Here is a 19,831-nt window from a genome sequence, read left to right as displayed (position 1 = left end):
AGAAGAATCAGACAATCACCAAACACAGCACAATATAACGTATTTTGTAATTAAGTGCTACTTTAAGAGCTATATGAATTCAGGGAAGGGAGAATATGTCAGCTGGAGAGGCTTGGCACAATGTCTTGAGAGGATCTCAAGCTGAGTCTCAGAGCACAGAAAAGATTTGCAGGAACCATGAACAGAGAAGAGCGGCAGAACTTGTGTCTGGGGGGCAGTGAGATGCAGAGGTAAATTGGAGCAGATGCTTTAACTTTGCAAGGTCACCTGCTTTGAGGTTCAATTATAACTACCTGGCGTGGCCTTTCAGCCCTCAAATAGTGAAGAGGGTGGTTTCATTGTCTAACTCCCACATCCATCTGCCTTAATAGTGACTAGCTCTAAGTCCAGAAGGAGAACTGGGAGGGCTGAGAATATGAAATAATTACTCATTGATAGCAATTTCCACATGCTTCCTAAAACAATAACCAACCCAAATTACCTACATCTACACAGATGACACAGATGATACAATAATGAAATAATTGATGAAATAATAATGAGAGAAGTCATAAAAGTAGAGATTTTAAAAGCCCTGTGTTCCCAAGAGCCATATGCTACTAGCTGCAAAGCGCTTCTTTCTGTGCGTGATCAAAACCTTTTCTGTTCTCTTAACAAATAATACATTGGTAAGCAGGTGCTTCATTGGTTGAAGAGGTCATTGCTGGGTGCCAGGTTGGTTTTCAGAGAACAGAAATGACATTTCTATGAAATCAACTTGAACAAGGTATTTAACTCAGCTTCTCAAAATTTGCCAAAAAACTTTATTTAAAGAGATTCTCAGAGGAGGCTGTTGTGGTGACTCTGACTGCATCCTATGCCCACTCTTCCCTCTCTTTTGGCCTTCTTATTCATCCCTGTGTAAATCCAAGAAGGTGGGATGGGGAAAGAGATTACAGGCTGGTTTAGTGTTCTGCAGGTGCACAGGAGAGGTTGGAAGCTGGGAGGTGGGGTGGAGTCTCAGAAGAACAGAGTGGCTTGCAGTGGCATTGTGTGGCTTCTTAGCCACCACACTGGGTCTCCCCAGGGGGTGGCTAATGTTGCCATCCTTTGCTTTGCCACTGGCGGTGACTGGTGGGAACGTTTCTCATAGGTTTTGGATGAATGTCCATGTTTATCTTTTGAGGCCCATTAATTTGGTTGCTTGGGTGCTGTAGTGATGGGTCTATGCCATGTCTTGGAAAGAGCACTAGATTAGAAAAGAAGCCTTGGTCCTGGACAGTTCTGCTTCATGGCTTCAGATGAGTTCCTTAAGGTTTCTCCATCTCAATTTCCTTATTTGCCATCTGGATTGTTATGCTAGATAATCTCCAAGCTCCCTTCCAAGTCTGTGATGAGAGGCCAAAGTTGTAAATTCAGTCTCCTCGTGGAGTAGACAGTGCTGCATTGTGCCAGAGTCACAGACAGCAGCCCTGTCCTATCCTCACCGTGACTCCTCTAGGTCTCTAGGTGAGACTGTCAGTGGTTCAGACCAAATTCTTTGTCTTTTTTTTTTTTTTTTGACAGAGTTTCACTCTTGTTGCCCAAGCTGGAGTGCAATGGTGCGATCTCGGCTCACTGCAACCTTTGCCTCCCAGGTTCAAGCGATTCTCCTGCCTCAGCCTCCTGAGTAGGTGGGATTACAGGCACATGCCACCATGCCCAGCTAATTTTTTGTATTTTTAGTAGAGATGGGGTTTCACCATGGTGGCCAGGCTGGTCTCGAACTACTGACCTCAGGTGATCTACCCACCTCGGCCTCCCAAAGTGCTGGGCTTACAGGTGTCAGTCACTGAGCTCAGCAGTCTTTTTGATTAAAATAGCTCCCAGTTGATGCTGTCAGCAAAATTGTGTAGACAATCTAGGGGGGCACCCACGCTGGTGTGCCTGAGACCGGGTGGCTTCCCTCAGTTTTAAAACCAGCAAAGCACTGGGCAAACCAGGCCAGGTAGCCACCCTGAGAAGGACAGTTCCCACCAATTTAGTGTTAAGGTGGTGCTAAGCCAGGGCGAGTGACGGCATCACTAAGAGATGTAAAAAATTCTAGAAAACTGATTTTTCTTGGCCACTACTTAACTTCTCTTAAAGTCTCTTCAAGTCCCTATTAAGTAAATACTGAAATTTAAATGATGAAATGCTTTCTCCCCCAGCCCCTATACCTATGTCACTTCATATCCCAGAAGCTAGTTTGGACCTGGGCCTAGCTGGTCTTGCACCAGATGTCCCTGAAGTCACCTTCTCACCCCAGGCTTCTCCTTCTGCCTTCACCTGTCCTAGGGCGGGAGCTGAAGGTTCAGAGCAGTCAGATGGGACTGTAACTGGGCCTCTGCCTCGGTTCTCACACAGTCTCCCAAGCCCTTAGCTCATGCCTGTGAAGGAGCAACTTTTCTTCCCAAAAAATCTTTTCCTTCCAAAATGGATGCTTTGACTGGGCTGCTAAAAAATGTATGACCACAAGAGAACAAGAGTATTAAGAGCTGAGCATGGGTGTTCCGTGCCTAGGATTCTGAGATATCCTGATTTAAGTGAGTTATTCTTGAAGGGAGGGATCTGAGAGTGGTCGTAGAGTCTAAAAGAGCCCATTTTATAAAGCATAGCCTATAAAGGCTTAGACCCATTTTCCTGTTTCTTCTAAACCTGTTTTGAGTTGGGGAGCAATGCAAGTGGTTCCCTCAAGTGTCTTCCCTTTCACCTCATTCTCCTTCTACCCCTAACTTTGCTTATGAGGTGTTTCCTATATTATCTGAGAGCACAAAACACTTAGAAGCCATTTTATAATTCCTAAAATCTATGTGAATCATACAATTGATATAAATTGCATTTTTGTTGTAAAATTTAAAATTTTATCCATCTGATGGATGAGAATGACATGGTCTGATTCACATGTCCCTGAGTCCCTGAATGACTGTGTGGAGCAGGTCCTCCTTCACTTCTGGCTCCCTGGCTAACCTGTATCTAACTGATACAAACTAGAAATAAAGTTTATTGTGTTAGGCCTCTGAGATTGGGGTTGTTACAGTAGTTGGCCTCTCTGACTGATGCAGGGCATTTCAAATAATGGCAGAATACAGAAATCTTTTTGACTGCTAAGAACCATACCAGGTAGGCCCAGCCCCACCTGACCTATAAGGGAAGTGGACTTTGATTTCTTAAGATCTAGCCTATGGTGTGAAAATCCAAGTAACTACAGAGGATTAAAATAGCCTTTTCTCCCTCTTCTGTTTCTGTCTCCCTCCCATTGCCATCTTTACCCATTGTCTTTTTCAATATTCTTTTCCTCTTTCCCTCTTCCAATTCACAGAAGCAAAATAGAAATGTTCAAAGGTTAAAATAGGCCAATAGTTCTTTGGCTATGTCAATGCATAACAAATTGGGGTAGAGAATTTTGACAATTAAAAAAAATTTGTTCTGAATCTTCCTTTGGCCTTAAGTACCATCTAGAGGATTACTGTTGTAGTGGTGTCTTTTCTCCTCTCTCTGGGTGGCTAAATATTTGCACCTCAGCTCCCTCCTTCTCTTTGTGTATGTGTATAGAAATAATTTCAATGCCCTAGCTTAAGATCTGGCAGTGAAAAATATCCTTATCCCCTTGGAGAAGGTCATCCAATTCTAGAAAAGCTGTCTCAAGAAAGGACCATACACATTTTATAAAAGCATGATTATTAAGTTTCAGGTTTATTATCATGCAAATGCTTCCATTTCCCCCCCTACCCCACCCAATCCCCTCCTACAACCAAGAGTAAAATGACATCTGGGACATTGGGAATTTCACCAGCCAGTCAGGAAGGCCCAACAATGTTTCCTCAGTCCATGGTTCACAGGGGTTCTCAGAGGGCTTTTGTGGGGAACTTAAGGAGTTGTTCCTTTAAACAAGGTGCTGGCTTATCTCACACTTTTAAACACCCTTTCCTTTCAAAGTTAAGTGTTTATCTCCTTGGGAATATGAATTGGTACAACCTTTCGGGAAAGCAATTTGGCAACTGGCATCGGGAGCCTTAAAGGCGTTTTCTAACTTGACCTGGCAGTCCCTCCTCTAGCGCTCTAGCCTAAGAAAATAATTGGAGATGCGATCACAGATGTATGTACAAGGATGCTTATCACAGCACAATTTATGATAGTAAATCACCTGGAAACAGCTTAAAGGCTGGAAAAACAAGGGAAGGGCAAATCCACTCGACAATGGAATATTATACAGCCTTTAAAAATAGTGTTTTCAAAAGAATGTTTAATGACATGGAAAAATATTCATGATAATGCGTTAAGTGGGATAAAAAGCATACGAAACTGATAAATTCTAACTTTATTAAAAATAGTTTGTTTAGGCACACACTCCTAGAAGACAAGAAATAAGCAAATACAAGCGAGAGGAGTTTGGTTCTAACCTCAGCTCTGACATGTGCTGACTGCCTACCATTGACTAAGTGATTTAAACTCTGGATTTTTTTCCCCAGGGTTGTGGTGAGGATCGGAAAGAATGTTTGCAAAGCTCCTGGCACAAAGAAGTTGCTCAAAAAATGGTAGTTGTTGTTATTATGATTCGTATCCCTATTATACTAGTAGGAGTTTGTCAGTGAAAAGCTGGGTAAGAATAATTTTGGGGCCGGGTGCGGTGGCTCAAGCCTGTAATCTCAGCACTTTGGGAGGCCGAGACGGGCGGATCACGAGGTCAGGAGATCGAGACCATCCTGGCTAACACGGTGAAACCCCGTCTCTACTAAAAAATACAAAAAACTAGCCGGGCGAGGTGGCAGGCGTCTGTAGTCCCAGTTACTCGGGAGGCTGAGGCAGGAGAATGGCGTAAACCCGGGAGGCGGAGCTTGCAGTGAGCCGAGATCCCGCCACTGCACTCCAGACTGGGTGACAGACCAAGACTCCATCTCAAAAAAAAAAAAAAAAAAATAATAATAATAATTTTGGGGGGGCAGTCTTCCCTTGCCCTTGTAACCCAAAAAGCATCTGAGACAGATCTCAATTAATTTAGAAAGCTTATTTTGCCAAGGTTAAGAACACACCCATGACACAGCCTCAGGAGGTCCTGATGACATGTGCCCAAGATGGTCAGGGCACAGCTCGGTTTTATCAATCAATATACTTAAGATTTACACTGGTTTGGTCTCAAAAGGTGGGACAACTCACAGCAGGAAGGGGGTTTCCAGGTCATAGATACAGAAGAGACAAATGGTTGCATTCTTTTGAGTTTCCGATTAGCCTTTCCCAAGGAAGCAATCAGATACGCATTTATCTCAGTGAGCAGAGGGATGACTTTGACATCTGTCTGTCCTTTGTCCACGAGGAATTTCCTCATGGACAAATTGCGAGGGAAGTATGTAGCTTTTTTATGTTAGTAGCTATCTTTTTGAGGAATAGAATGGGAGGCAGGTTTGCCCTAAGCAGTTGCCAGCTTGACCTTTTTCTTCAGCTTAGTGGTTTGGGAGTCCTGTGACATAGTTTCCTTTCGCACCCTCAACTCACCCATTGTCTTCTGTAAGGTGGTCCTGCCAACAGTGTAGGCACAACAAACCCAAGCGGTGAAGCCAAATTGTGACTCAAATAAAAGCTCCAGACAAATTTATTGATGGGGCGTTTGGAGGAAGGCAGAACTTCCTCTGGCTACTCAAAGGAAGCAAGTGGAGCGTTTAGGAGAGGAACCTATTTACTGGGTCGAAAACAAATGATAATATACATCTGTATAGCACTTCGTGATTTAAAATCTGATTATCTTATAGGAGAAAATATCCCTGTGAAGTATTTTCTATGGTTTTATCTCCTAAATAATAGGTATTATTAGTTATTTATTGTTACATAACAAATTACCCCCAAACTTAGCACTTAACATCAACATGCGTTGCTATTTCAGTTTCTCCGGGCTAGGAATCCAGGTGCAGATTAGCTGGGCTGAGGGTCTCTCTCAAGACTGCAGTTAGAATAGTGGTCAGGGAAGCAGAACTACCGTCTTCTTGAGGTTCAGCTGGACAGCATCCACTTCCAAGCTCACTCAGTGGTTGCTGGCAGGATTCAGTTCCTTGCGGGTTGTTGGATTGAGGCCCTCAGTTCCTCAATGGCTAGTGGCTGGGGGCCCGTTGAGTTTCTTCCTACATGGGCCTCTGTAGAGCAGCATAGAAGCTAGCTTCATCAGAGTAAACAAGCTGGCAGAGAGGGAGAGAGAGGAAAAGAGATGAGAGAGAGAGAGAGAGAGAGAGAGAGATCAGACTTTTGTAACCCGGCCTTGGAATTCACATCCTATCACTTTTGCCATGTTCTTTTTGTTAAAAGCAAGCCGTTAGATCCAGCCCACATTCAAGGGGAGGGGATTACACAAGGGTGTTGATATCAGAATGGGGCTGATTTTTTAAGACACAGTTTCGCTCTGTCACCCAGGCTGGAGTGTAGTGGTGGGATCTCGGCTCACTGCAATCTCCGCCTCACAGGTTCAAGGGATTCTTCTGACTTGGCCTGGGATTATAGGCGCCCGTTGCTACACCCAGCGAATTTTTGCATTTTTAGTAGAGATGGGGGGGGGTCTCACCATGTTGGCCAGGCTGGTCTCGAACTCCTAACCTCCTTGGCCTCCCAAAGTGCTCAGATTACAGGCATGAAACCAATGCTCCTGGCCGAGAATGGGACCATTTTAGAAGGCCACCTACCACATCCCTTTTTTTACTTGCAGAGGGAACCAAGTTTTAGCCCTAAATCAACCATAGAGGAAGACTCAAACCAGAGTCATTACTCTGTCCACTCTATTGTGCAAACCTTGCTCATCCTATTCCAACATCATCCTTATGTGTAAAGGCATGCGTAGTGTAAGTTACTGAGCATTTGAGAATTTTCATATCATGTGAAATTCCCAGTTATCTACAACAGTTTATGATATTCTAGGATGGGGGCATATTTTGGAGACAGAGAGAAAAATGTAGTGATAATTAGAAAAATATGCAGAGGCTCCATTACCTACAAATGGCATCCATAGTTTTCACAGAAGAGGGCCTGGAAAATAGTTCTTAGGCCATTCAGGGTAACAGCAATGATTAATTCCAAGCTGTTAACACATTTTATTATGCAAATACTCCAGCAACTCAGCCATGGAGAAAGTCCGGGCACCGCCCCCACCCCATTCACTCTGGACACTCAATTTGCATGGAAATGTGGCACTTTCACTCAAAGACAAGACAGTATGGTTCTCCTTCGAGGGGGGAGGTGGGAAGATTAGGATGTGGGTGGGGGAGGTGGTTAGAGGGAGATTCAGCTACCCATTAGCGACATGGATCATTTTAAAGCCATTTATGGTTAGAAAAACAATGGTATTATCTTAATTTAGTAATTAAATTGCTCAAAGCAGGAGAGATAAGCAGAGCCTAGGGTCAATTCCAGGCGCACTGAGTTTTGAGCCTTCCAGGAACCAGAGTTGAATCCTGCATCACCAAAAAGAAGGCTCTCACCACGTGAGCAGTGTTCGATCTCAGCAAAAATGTAGGCTTTCCTTTCAGGGGAGAGAAAAGCAAGCAAATATAACATGTCTCTGGGAACTAGATAGAGTTTGAAGTCCATGAGTTTTTAGAATGGTCAGTACTTGATATGAAGGAGTGATCACAGATGGCTTTTATGGATCTTTCCCACTTAATAATACTTAGGTGGGTGCAAAACTCTGTTAAATGAACAAACAACTTCTGGCTTCTGGAGGAATTTAGCCCTGGGGTGTCTAAGTCAGCCGTTGAAGAGGAAAATCAAGGGTGCAATTGGATGCCTGTCAAAAGATGGACCAGAACACTGGCTGGACTGACTTGGGAAGTAGAGGAAAAGTGTTGCAAGTTTAGAACTTGAGCTGTGTGCAGTGATCTGGGAGTGAAAGGGGCTTCTAAGACCAGAGCAAAGGTGAGCTTAACACTTTCTGGGAAGCCTCTATTTCTAGAAAGAGAAATGGAGATGGAGCAATTGGTAGAAAGTCAGGAGGTCTACTCATCCCCACACACATACTGGGAATGAAGGGAAGTGGAATCATTCTTTCCTTCCAGTAGCGAAGCAGTTCATGGCAGGGAGAGAGTATGCATCCAAGATGTATTTCACTCGCGTCCGCGTGAAGAGACCACCAAACAGGCTTTGTGTGAGCAATAAAGCTTTTTAATCACTTGGGTGCAGGCAGGCTGAATCCGAAAAGAGAGTCAGTGAAGGGATATGGGGTGGGGCCATTTTATAAGATTTGGGTGGGTAGTGGAAAATTACAGTCAAAAAGGGTTGTTCTCTGGCGGGCGGGGTCGGGGGTCATAAGGTGCTCAGTGGGAAAGCTTTTGTGCCAGAATGAGCCAGGAGAAGGAATTTCACAAGGTAATGTCATCAGTTAAGGCAGGAACAGGCCATTTTCACTTCTTTTGTGATTCTTCACTTACTTCAGGCCATCTGGATGCATACGTGCAGGTCACAGGGAATATGATGGCTTAGCTTGGGATCAGTGGCCTGGCAATGTACCCCTAAATCTCCTTTGTAATTCATGCTTCTGGCTGTGAGGTTTCAGAAAAAGTTTGTTTCTGGAGTGTGTTATCTTCTTCCCTGTATCTTCCATTATACGCCACCTTGTAGGCATTGGAGGGGACTTCTGCTCTATTTTCACTGTGTTCTTATAAGCCTTCAAGCAGATAGGGTGAGTGTTACCGTCCTCATCTGAGAGAGAAAACCATGGGTGGCTTGGAGAAGTTCAGTGATTTGCCTGATGAGTAAGGGATAGGTGGTTTAAAACCCGTGTCCCTGATTTCTGTTTTAGAGCCCATCCCATCTCACCAAAATACCTGGGAAGGCCAAAGCTGGCTTGAAGAAAACGGCAGGGAAAGGGAGTCTGGTTACAGAGAGGATTTTGATGAGAAGCCACTAAGCTTTCTTAATAATGTCTTGTGTTGATAGATGCACAGAAAGGGAGGAGGCATCAGGGGGACTTGAAGACCAAATTCTGACTTTCTGGCACAGCCAACTGATTGACTTTTAAGAGCTCTAGTTCTGTGAAGTAAATGGCTCTGGTGACAGACAGGAGAGGACAAACATTACCAAAACAAAACAAAACAAAACAAAAAAAGCGGAGGAGATGTGATATAGCCAAAAGGTCAACAGCCTGGAGGACAGAAGGCCTGAATTTTTTAGTAGTCTTAGGGTGCTACCAACTCACTGTTTAACTCTGTGACCTCAGTCTTTCCAGTTCTTGTTTTGCTCATCTATAAAATATGGACTAGATGGTCTCTAAGACCTTTCTAGCTCTTTCTAGAAGGAAGCCAAAGTAAGACAGACATGAAATCAACTTCCATTCTATTCTTTGGCAATTGTTCACCAGATCCCAGACTCTAGGAACCCTAGCTTGTCCTAGAAGTCTCAAGTTCTGGGGATCTTGCAACTTTCCCTGATTGTGAAACAGTGACCTTGGCTATGAGAAGAAAACTGGCCTCTCCTGAATCACCACTTCCTTGTGCCACTGCCAAAATACATGACACCAGCCAAGAGTTCCCATTCATCATCCTCACGTCTGCCTGTGACTCTACACTATTCCTTGCCTTCTGCTTTACCCTCTCTTGCTTGGCTTCCACCCTCCCCGCCCCGAATCACAGCCACATTGCCAGAGTTAGGCACGTAGCTGACTATCGCTCAGGAACCATGGGGAAATGCAAGATAGGTTCCTTGTCCTCCAGGAGCTTAAAACATAACAGGGAGAGAAATTGATCAATAGTCAATGCAAATCCAATCCAAATCCCAGCAGGCTTTTGTTGTTGTTGTTGAAATTGACAAACTGATTCTAAAATGGATGTGAAATGCAAATGCCTCAAATATTTAAAGCAATTTTGAAAAAGAAAAACACATTTGGAGGACTTATACAGTACTATCTGACTTCAAAACTTGTGGTATTAGTGCACAGACAGACAGGATCAATGGAACAGAATAAAGTCTAGAAATAGACCCATGCATATAAGATTAACTGAATTTTAACAAAGATGCACAAGCAGTTTAATGGGGGAAAAGACAATCTTTTCATCAAAGGAGCTGGAATAATTAGTATTTATATGCAAAAAAAAGAACTTCAACCCCCAACTCACACCACACACAAAAATTAACTTAAAGTGGATCACAGATCTAAATATAGGGCAACAACTATAAAAGAAAACATGGAGAAAATCAATGTGACTTTGCGTTAGAGAAATAATTTTTAAATAGGACACACAGGCACACACAAACCAAACTATTAAACAAAAAATGGATAAATCAGGCATTATCAAAGTTTAAAAATTTTTGCTCTTCAAAAGACACCGTTAATAAAATAAAAAGACAAGACAGACTGGGAGAAAGTTTTTGCAAAAAATATATCTGATAAAGAACTTGTATCCAGAATAAAGAAAGCACTCTCACAAGTCAATAGTAAGAAATCAATGCAACACAATGAAAATGAGCAAAAGATTTGAACAGACATTCCACCAAAGAAGACATGGCAAATAAACACATGGAAAGATGCTCAACATCATTAGTCATTAGGGAAATGAAAATTAAAACCACAAGGAGATATCACTACATGTGCACTTGAATGATCAAAATTAAAAAAAACCAACAATAACAGGCACTGGCCAAGATGTAGAGCAACTGGAACTCTCATTCACTAGAAATGCAAGATGACACCGCCATTTTGGGAAAGACTTTGGTGATTTCTTATGTAGTGAAATATACACTGACTGCGTATGATTCAGCAATATATCTGCTAGCTATATTCCCAGGAGAAATGAGAACGTACATCCACACAAAGACTTGTATTTAAATGTTCATAGTAGCATTCTGTTATGTTAAGGGAAACTGGAAATAACTGAAATACCCAGCAAGTGATGAATGGGTAAACAAATTGTGATCTATACATACACTGGAATATTACTCAGTTCTAAAAAGAGCTGAAGTACTGAAGTACTTTATGCATGCAACCATATGATGTGTTGATGTTTGCAATAATGTGGATGAATCTCAAAGAATATGCCATGTGAAAGAAGCCAGCCACAAAGGCTACATTCTGAATGACTGCAAAATGCAAAACTCTGGACAAGGCAAAACAATAGTGATAGAAGACACATCAGAGATTCCCAACAGCCATGGGGCCTGGATGGGGGAGATTAATGACAAACAGGTGAGAGATAATGTCAGTGTTCTACGCATAATTTTTGTGGTGGTCATATGGTTGTATATGTTTGACAAAACTCGTTGAATTGCACACTTATAGTTGGTGAATTTTTGTTGATTAAAGAAAATACAATGTGGAGAGAGAAAACGTGTTTGTGTGAAACAAACAATGCAAGGTAGAGTCAGAGAGAATGCCTGAACCAGAGCCGTAGACTGAGCACTATAGAAGATAAAAAATGGGACCTGGAGCCCCCAACTGTGTGTGAGATGATCCAACAAAGGTGGGAGAAAGAAGACCCACGTGGGTGGGCATTGAGCGCTTGGTAGGATTGGCAAAGGAGGAGGGGGAAGGGCAGGGGCTCAGCCTGTGGGCAGAACCCTGGGGAATGCCAACTTCTACAGGTCGGGCAAGGCAGCGGTTCCAGCCCTGGTGGTTTTGGTCAGCATCTTTACAGTAAGCCGTGGGGAAGTGTGGAGTTGCTCGAGTGTGGCAGTGCTTTTGGCCTTGAGCCCCACACGCAGGTCACTTTCATCAGAACAGGAAAACGAAACAGGCTCCCCTGAATGATTTATGGGAGGGCTTGTGTTTTGGGGATGTGATACTGCAATTTGTGTTATAGGACCAAGACATCTGTTTCCAGGGAGGTGCGTTCTCTTACCATGAGCCTTTCCCACGAGGGATCTTTCGCCCCGGTAAGAGTTATCCATTTTATCTTAGTTGCATGTTAGCATAATGGGCCTTCTGGTGACAGGTGGCCTCACCAGGACCTGAGTGTGCATGGTCTGGGGACAACTGGGAGGTGAGCAGGAGCTGCCTCGGTCCTACCCTGTCCCTCGGATGGCGTCCAGCCGTGCAGTAAGCTGTGTGATTAGGGAGCATGCCATCCGTGAGATGGCATAGGCAAACTCCCACTTAACAATTCAGTTTTAGCCATTTCTTTGATTAAATTTCAGTTATGCTAACTGTCCCCATGTGGATTAAAGACCCTTGCTGGGGAGCTCTGCTGCCAACAGATCTTGGCCCACAACTGCTTCTCACCAGGAGGTACAGTTCCCTGGGGAGGCCTGAAGCCAGGGGTGTGCAATTGTAGAGTATCCTGGCTAGGGGAGCTTTGGCAAGCTTCTTGCTCAAGTCCTCACATCACAGAGGACAAAACTGAGGCTGGCTTCAGTCACCAGGAGACAGTAGGGAAGGGATCCACGTAATGGCCACACAGCCTGTCAGGTGTTGAGTCACTTGACAGTCATTTGACTCATTCCTTTCTGTCTACAAGCAGTGGGGGTATGGCATGGTGCATGTCGATGGAGACACAATGTGTACCTGCGCTGGACAAGCACCCCACCTCCTACCCCTTCTCAGAAGGGGAATTTGGGAGGTTTGCCCCTGCCCACTTTCCCCTGTCAGAGAGGTGGAGGAAGAAAGCCCCATGCAGAATTTGATTGGGGAGGGAGGGTTAGTACCAGCCACACCTTATTATTATTATTATTTTTAACCCCACCTCTGTCTGCTTTCAAAAGGAATCACGAATCCTCAAATCTTGGGAAGATTTTTGTCTGGTATGACTCCTGGGGACTTTGGTCAGAGGGTGTTTGAGATTCCTGAGGCCCCACCCTGCCCAGTCTTCATACTCCTCACTAATCCCTTTTCAGCCCGAGGCCGCGTCCACGTGGTGCTCACTGTCTCCTAGTATGTCTGGGTGAATCCTGCTGCCTCCCACTCCACCAACCTCCTGCAACCCATCATCCCCAAGAGTGCATTATGCAAGACTGTGTGTGTACAAGCGCCTTCCCCTACACTGTATGTGGGATCAAATATTCATTGTATAAGTAAAATTAAAATGTATTAACTTTCCTTCCAGATGCCCCCTGATAGCAAGTTTAATTACTCTGGACATAATTAAATGAGTTTAGGAGATTAGAAAATATAAGGGGGTTGTGAAGCCTATAAGTTTATGGGGGAAAAAGAGAAATTTAATTCTGAAGTCTATTGTCCTTTGGTGGCTAGCGTGCTGGGGCCTGGGAGGGATGGGGGAAATACTTGGGTAATGGTGGAATGAGGTCTTCAAGAGGCTTGAACCAGTTTGGATGCATCAGTCTCTTGGCCCACAAATGTAGAAATACAGCAGACTTATGCCTGGGCATCTTTCTCCTGATGCAGTGCGGACTTTTCCTGCAAGAGCCAGGAGCTTGGGGCAGGTGTAATAACTGAGGAAATGGATGCGCCAGCAGACAGCTGTACTGTGAGCCTCACCCTTCCGTTCAAGGGAGCTTGCCCATCTTGCCATAGGCTTTCCCTCTTGTGATAGGCTTTCCTGGGACCTGCAGCAAAGTCTGCAAATGTTGAGAGTGTCTTCAGTTACAGAACCGACACCCCGGAGAGCTCTCTGCCTCGCTTTTCTCTGGCCCTTGTTCATCGCCTACCTCCAGGCAACTTTAGCCTCACCTTTGCCCTGAGGCAAGGAGCAAGGGTTGGATGGTAGCTTCCAGGTGGAGCCAAGAGACCCTTAGTCTAGCTGGTTCATTAGACACTGTATTTCTCCATTAAAAAACCCAGACACACACATGCACACTCATGCTAACACATGTACACTCACTACCGACACATACACATACACACTCACTTGCATGAACAGGTGCTTACATATGTTCACACTCTCACTCATAAACTCACATGCACACACTCTAATACACACATATATGTACACTTGCACATACACATTTGCTCATCCACACATACATACACTTACTTGCACAAAGATACACTCGTGCATACTCGTGTCCACACACTCAAATGCACACACACAGATATACAGTCAATGGGATGCTCCAAGCTCAAAGGTGAGTGTTTTGGACTTTTTGGTTAGTTTTCCTACAATTCCTTCTTTTCAGAATCCAGTTTTGTCAGCTGGAGGAGGTGTCCTGCCTCTGAGTGAGAAAAGCTGTTGTGGTTTGTTAAATTTTTTAGCTGCACAGGCGGAAGGATATTCTTCCTTGTGGTTTAGAATTACACTCTAGAAAGTTGCAAACAGATTTCCACACCCTCCCTTAAGGTGCCTTCTTGTGCTGTTTTAAAAAGGAGGGCTCTAGAGAAGGCACTGATATATATATATTTTAATAAAAGGCATAAGTAAAGTGCCTGGCTTATAGATAGTCAACTTTCTTCTGTCTCTTGTACAGAGGAAACTCAAAAAAAAAAAAAAAGGAAAAAACAAATAAAATGATACTTCACTTGTTTCACCATTGAGTACTAACTCCTCTGACATATAAATAGGAATTCATATACAAGGACATGGAATGAATAAGGAGAGTGAAGGGAAAACAAGCCCGAGGAGATAAAGTGAAAATTCTCTTACATTTGAGACTTGGGTTGGAGGTGGGGGTTGGGGACTGCCAACTGCTATAGTGGTGTTTAGAAATAAAGAGTCTGTGTTATGTCTAGTGGTCCTAGTATTTTGTGTTACTCTGACCCCGGCATTGTATCATTTCAATGCAGTCAGGGTGTGCAAATGTTCAGTTCTGGTTGGAGGAAGGTATTTTGTATTCAGGCCAAATCTACATTTCAGATTTGAAATAGGGGAGCAGGGGAGAGAAAGGGCGGGGCTGGCAGGGGCAAAGGTCAGTGTTCACAGGTCTGAGACCATGTTTAATATCACATGACACCTTTGTCAAACAGCATGTCCCCCCTTCCCCCCTACTCAGGGGCTGTCTGGGTTTCTGTACCTTGGGGACTGTCCTCTGAGTTGCCTTCCCACCCAGACTCTCAGACTTGCTTTTCGTAAACCAGAAGAAATGCATGAAATTTGACCTAGTCCACATTTTTTTTAATGTGGTGGCATGAGAAGCCCTGGAGGGTCATGTTCCCCTTCCTCTGCCTGGTCAGGCCTGTCTGCATCCCCCTCCTGGGGTCCTGTGGCAGTCTGAGGCCTTGGGGATTGACTGGAGGCTGCGGAGAGGGGGAGTGGTGTCGTATTTCATGGCCGCATCCTTGAAGGTGAGCCTCGGGTCTGCAGCCCAGGGTCGGGTCATCTCCTGAAACCTCAAAGGAGATGAATTAAACCTGGGCAGTCAGATGCATTTGAAATGGCTTCAGAGAGCAGTGATTATGGCTTCTGAGTTTCAGGGCTGTCTTTTGCCCTGTGGTGAGGGGCAGGAACAGGGGAGTATGGGCTGACGGCCAACCTTTCATTTCTACGGCCCATAGTTCACCTCTGGCTTTGGTCACCAGAGCTTGATGATCTTTGCCTGATCCCTGGTAGACATCTATCCCTATCACCATAGTCCTTGAAAAAGACCCACTGATCTGGAGGAGACCCTGGCTGGGAGGGTGCAGTAACACACCCCAAGGATGCTTTAGGAAAGGGGGCAAGACTGGTGGATACCGTAGTCACTTTCCTTCTTCATCCTTCAGACACTGATTATTTGAAGACCAGGGAAAGGAAGAATGAGCTCCCAGTGGAGAGCAGTTTCCCAGTCGTTGCTTTAGACTTGCAGCATTGTTGAAACTTTACTTGAGATTTATGAAAGAGAGATACATCCATGAGTGAGCACAAGTAGCAAAGGCAGGACTTAGAGACACATAGACCTGAGTTCAGATCCTGAGTATCACTTGAAACTGTGCCTTCTCTGAGATCCTTCCTTCTTCATCTGGAAAATGGAGACAATACTAACTCAGCTGTGAGGTTATTGTGAACATGGCATGAGTTATTGCAGGCAGAGTGCCTGGCATGGAGTTGACTCTTAATATACATTAGTCATTATTTGGTAAGATTTATATCCAGCCCTTATTTCAAAGAGTTAGAGGCGATTTAGACATAAATCTGTGGAGCAAAGGCAGAGTTTTAAAACGTACATTTTGGCAAAGGGAAAGGGAGCCCACTCAGAAATGAGGCTTGAATTCCTGAATGAACAAATACTTCTGGCCAAAGCACAATTTCCCTAATTTTAGGAAGCTTCAGAGTCCTTCACTCCTCCATGTATTATGGAATCCTTCCAGAAACTGAGCAGTACCCCTAGGATGAGCACGAATGTTCGACACCCTGTTTAGACCAGCTGCCGTTTTGAAAGATATTCTTAAATAGATCAAGGTCAATTTTACCTGCTTAATGACCTGCTTGGACAAAGAAGCAAGGTGCCAGGAACAAGCTGGGGAGACTGGACAGTGGCATTGTGCAGAAAAGCCCCAGCCTGGGGGCTGATGACTCACACGAGCAGCCTCGGCCCTGCTCCGCCTGCCCTAAACCGGCTTCCAGGCAGCAGAGGTTGCTCTTTGAAATGAGACATAATCTTTGCAGTACGCCTGGGACATCACAAATCACACACAGCACGTCATTAACTCCTATCTTCATGAGCTTCTTAATTCATGTTTTCTCTACTCTTAAAAATGTGGGTCCCTTTCAGTGTGGTTGATGTCTGCTCACGCTACTCCACAAGTTCTAACATCAAGCAAAAAGCAGGACACACTGGGCAAGGGGAGATACTGTGATATGGCAGAAAGAGCAAGAACGACATTTTGTTTCTCATGTCACTGATTAGCCAGCCATCAAATTTTGGGTAGTTCAGGCTCCTCCCCGGTGCCTCAGCTTTTAGGTCTGTGAAGTGGGGTAATGTTATCTACTCTCGCTATGACTTTGTTTTGAAATGCGTTGAGATAATGGATATGAAGGAGACAAAGTGTTCTGCATATTGTTTATTTACCCCTTTAGCCTTTGAGTCCTCCCTGGAGAAGCTAAGCCAAACTTCACGTGGCCAGATAGCCTGGGTTGGGACCCAGCGTATTTCCCCAAATATGAGCAACCATCATCGAAGACCCTAACAGGACAGTCTAGACTCACTCAACCCAGTGGCAGTCTAGAGGGCTGAACAAACTGCTGGACACACCCAGGGGTTCAATGCTCCCCCAGACTTCAGTGTGAAATATGGCAAGATCTTCAGAGCTATCCCTGTGATGCTCAAAAGTCATGGAACTTGTTGGCACAGGTTGGTATAGAACAGGAGCTGGCAAACTGCAGCCTAGGGGCCAAATCCAGACCATCACCTGCTTTTGTACATAATGTTTTATTGGAGCACAGCAATGCCTGTTTTCTTATGCACCTATGCTATCTAAGTCTATGACTGCTTCCAGTGGCAGAGTTGAGTAGTCATGACTGAGATTGGTCCTCAAAGTCAAAAGTATTTACGATCTGGCCCTTTACAGGAAAAATTTTCCCTACCCATCATACAGAATATAGATTAAAATATGCTGTCATGCAAACCTCCTAAGAATGTGTGGTTTCCCCAGTTTTTAAGCTTATTTTACTTATGAATTCCTATTTATATGTCAGAGGAGTTAGTACTCAATGGTGAAACAAGTGAAGTATAATTTTATTTGTTTTTTCCTTTTTTTTTTTGAGTTTCCTCTGTACAAGAGACAGAAGAAAGTTGACCATCTACAAGCCAGGCACTTTACTTATGCCAGCACCTTTACTATTTATGATAACCCAATGATTTAAATGTTTTACACATGAAGAAAGTGACCTTCAGAGAGGTTAAGTAACTCAGCCAAGATCACACAGCCAGTATGGGATGAAGCCAGGATTTCAGTTCAAGTCTGTCTAATTCAATGCTAAGTTCTTCCCACCAGAGGTTGCTGCCTCCATGCCCTTTGGCATGCTCTTTGAAAGCCCCTCAAAGACTAACTCTAGAAGTTATTAGCCCTTGGAAACATGAACTAAAGCCAATGAGTTACTTTTTGGGGCATTTTGTAGCCTCAGTTCCAATTGTGGAGTAAAAGTCTTGCTCACTTGCAGAAGGGATTTTAGGCATCAAATTGAGTGATGAGAAGGACTTCTTGGGGCTGAGGGATGCTCAGCAGAGCAATTTTCCCCTCCAGGTCTGATCTGTCCTTATTGGTCTTTGCTGTGTGGGTGCTTGGTGGTGGCCCTGCTTTTTGAAGGCAATGGGAGTGTCCTGGATTCTGGAAGCAGCCTGGGCATGGGGAACACGATCTGTACTGGCTGAGCTGAGCTTCTGGACTGAAGCCAGCCTGGGAGAAGAGGCATCTGATTCGTGATAAGGATGAGGGGCCAAGGGCAGCTGCAGCTGCCCTCAGCTTAATATATGGTCAATCTTCTGATGAAAAGGCTGAGGGTTAAAGGTCAGCTTTGAGTTGACTCTCAATATGCCTGCCCTCCTCTTGCTCCCTGGGGAAGGGATTTTTTTCTGTAAGGTTAATTCAGGGTAAACACATTTTAGGGAGAAGCAGAAATGGTAAAGACGTTAAACAATTTTTTTTTTTTTTAAAGGAAGGAAGCCAGTGATTTATCTGTTACACTCTGGGTTGCCGATCTTGGTAGTACACATGTCTAATTCTTTAAAGGTTTGAAGCTTTTCGGGTTATGAAGGGATGATAAATAATAAATAGTAATTAAATTAAAGATGCGCACACTGGACCCCTCTGAATTCCAGGAATTTTGAAGTTGGACTCACCCTTCATCATAATTAAGACTCCCCACTGAGGATGTGCTGGCTGGTCTGCATGGAAGGGACTTCATGGAAGCTCCTCCACAGCCTTCTTGAGCTGTCATAGTTTGGCATCCCCTGGTCTAGGAGAAGCAGAGGCAGAGAAAGAGAGCCTCGGGTGGGGCTGAGGCTGCGACTGCTGGGAGAGGAAGGGGAGAGGCTGTGGGGCGAACAGACAGACATTTATGGGAGGAGTTTAGAACTATTGTGTTCTGGGTCCTCTGGGTCCATATTTATCAGATCTCTATCCCCTAACTTGAGAGAAATTTGGGGAATAAAGGATTGTTGATGCAATAAAACTGTGTAGTTCACTGGGCACTGGGGCGTTTACTGGGAAAGTTCAGAAGAGCCAGGGTTGTCTCTACTGGAACAATAAGGGGGCCATGATGGGGGCTGAAAGGCAGATTCTTCAGTCTCAGGTAGAAACTTTGAGTCACCCATTTACCCAAGGCTGAACCACCAGTGTAATGTTGATACTGAAGCCATGGCCCCAGGCACTATCCACGATAGCACATTGCAGCTCATACTTCAGGCTGTGGGGTTTTGAACAAATCAGAAGCATTGGGGTAATAACTCCTGGAGGGAGAGGCCAGAGAGATGTGAGGGTCAGTCTTCAAGGAAGCCTCCAAGGACAGAGGCCTTGAGAGCATCTGGAAGGGTGTGGGGGAGGGGGAGGGGGACAGAGTCCTGGGAAAGTCTGTCGGCTGAGGGATTGGTGTGTGGGGCTGAGGTGGGCAGGGCTGAGCTCTGAGTTAAGGAACTCTCTCTCTCTCTCTTCTCTCTCTCTCTCTCTCTCACACACACACAGTCATACCAAAAAAAAAAAAAAAACAAAAAAAATCCAACACTTTGTGGTCCTGTTTATTCTCAGACAGGGAGTGGACAGCCTTTTGGAGGTGTCCAACTGTGCCGTCCAGCCAGACTGACATCTGTGGGAGTTCAGGGTTTTAAATGTTTAGTCTGTGCGAGCCCCCCAGGCCCCAGCAGGCTCCACTCCTGATAGGCCGGACTTAGCCATTGACCTCCACTCCCTCCTGAGAAAGGGTGTCATGTGGGGTTTGTAAGAGGGAAGCTCGGCTCCCCATGAAGTCCAAGGCGGAGGAGTGGTCCTGGGCTGTCATCAGAATTGTAGAGAACCTCAGCCTGGGGACCTAGATGGGACTGTAGGTCAGAAGTTGCCCTCTGCCCGACC

The sequence above is a fragment of the Colobus angolensis genome, unplaced genomic scaffold, assembly GCF_000951035.1.
Source record: "Colobus angolensis palliatus isolate OR3802 unplaced genomic scaffold, Cang.pa_1.0 Scaffold201, whole genome shotgun sequence".
In the NCBI taxonomy this organism is placed as follows: Eukaryota; Metazoa; Chordata; class Mammalia; order Primates; family Cercopithecidae; genus Colobus; species Colobus angolensis.
Note: the sequence above shows the minus strand (reverse complement) of the source record.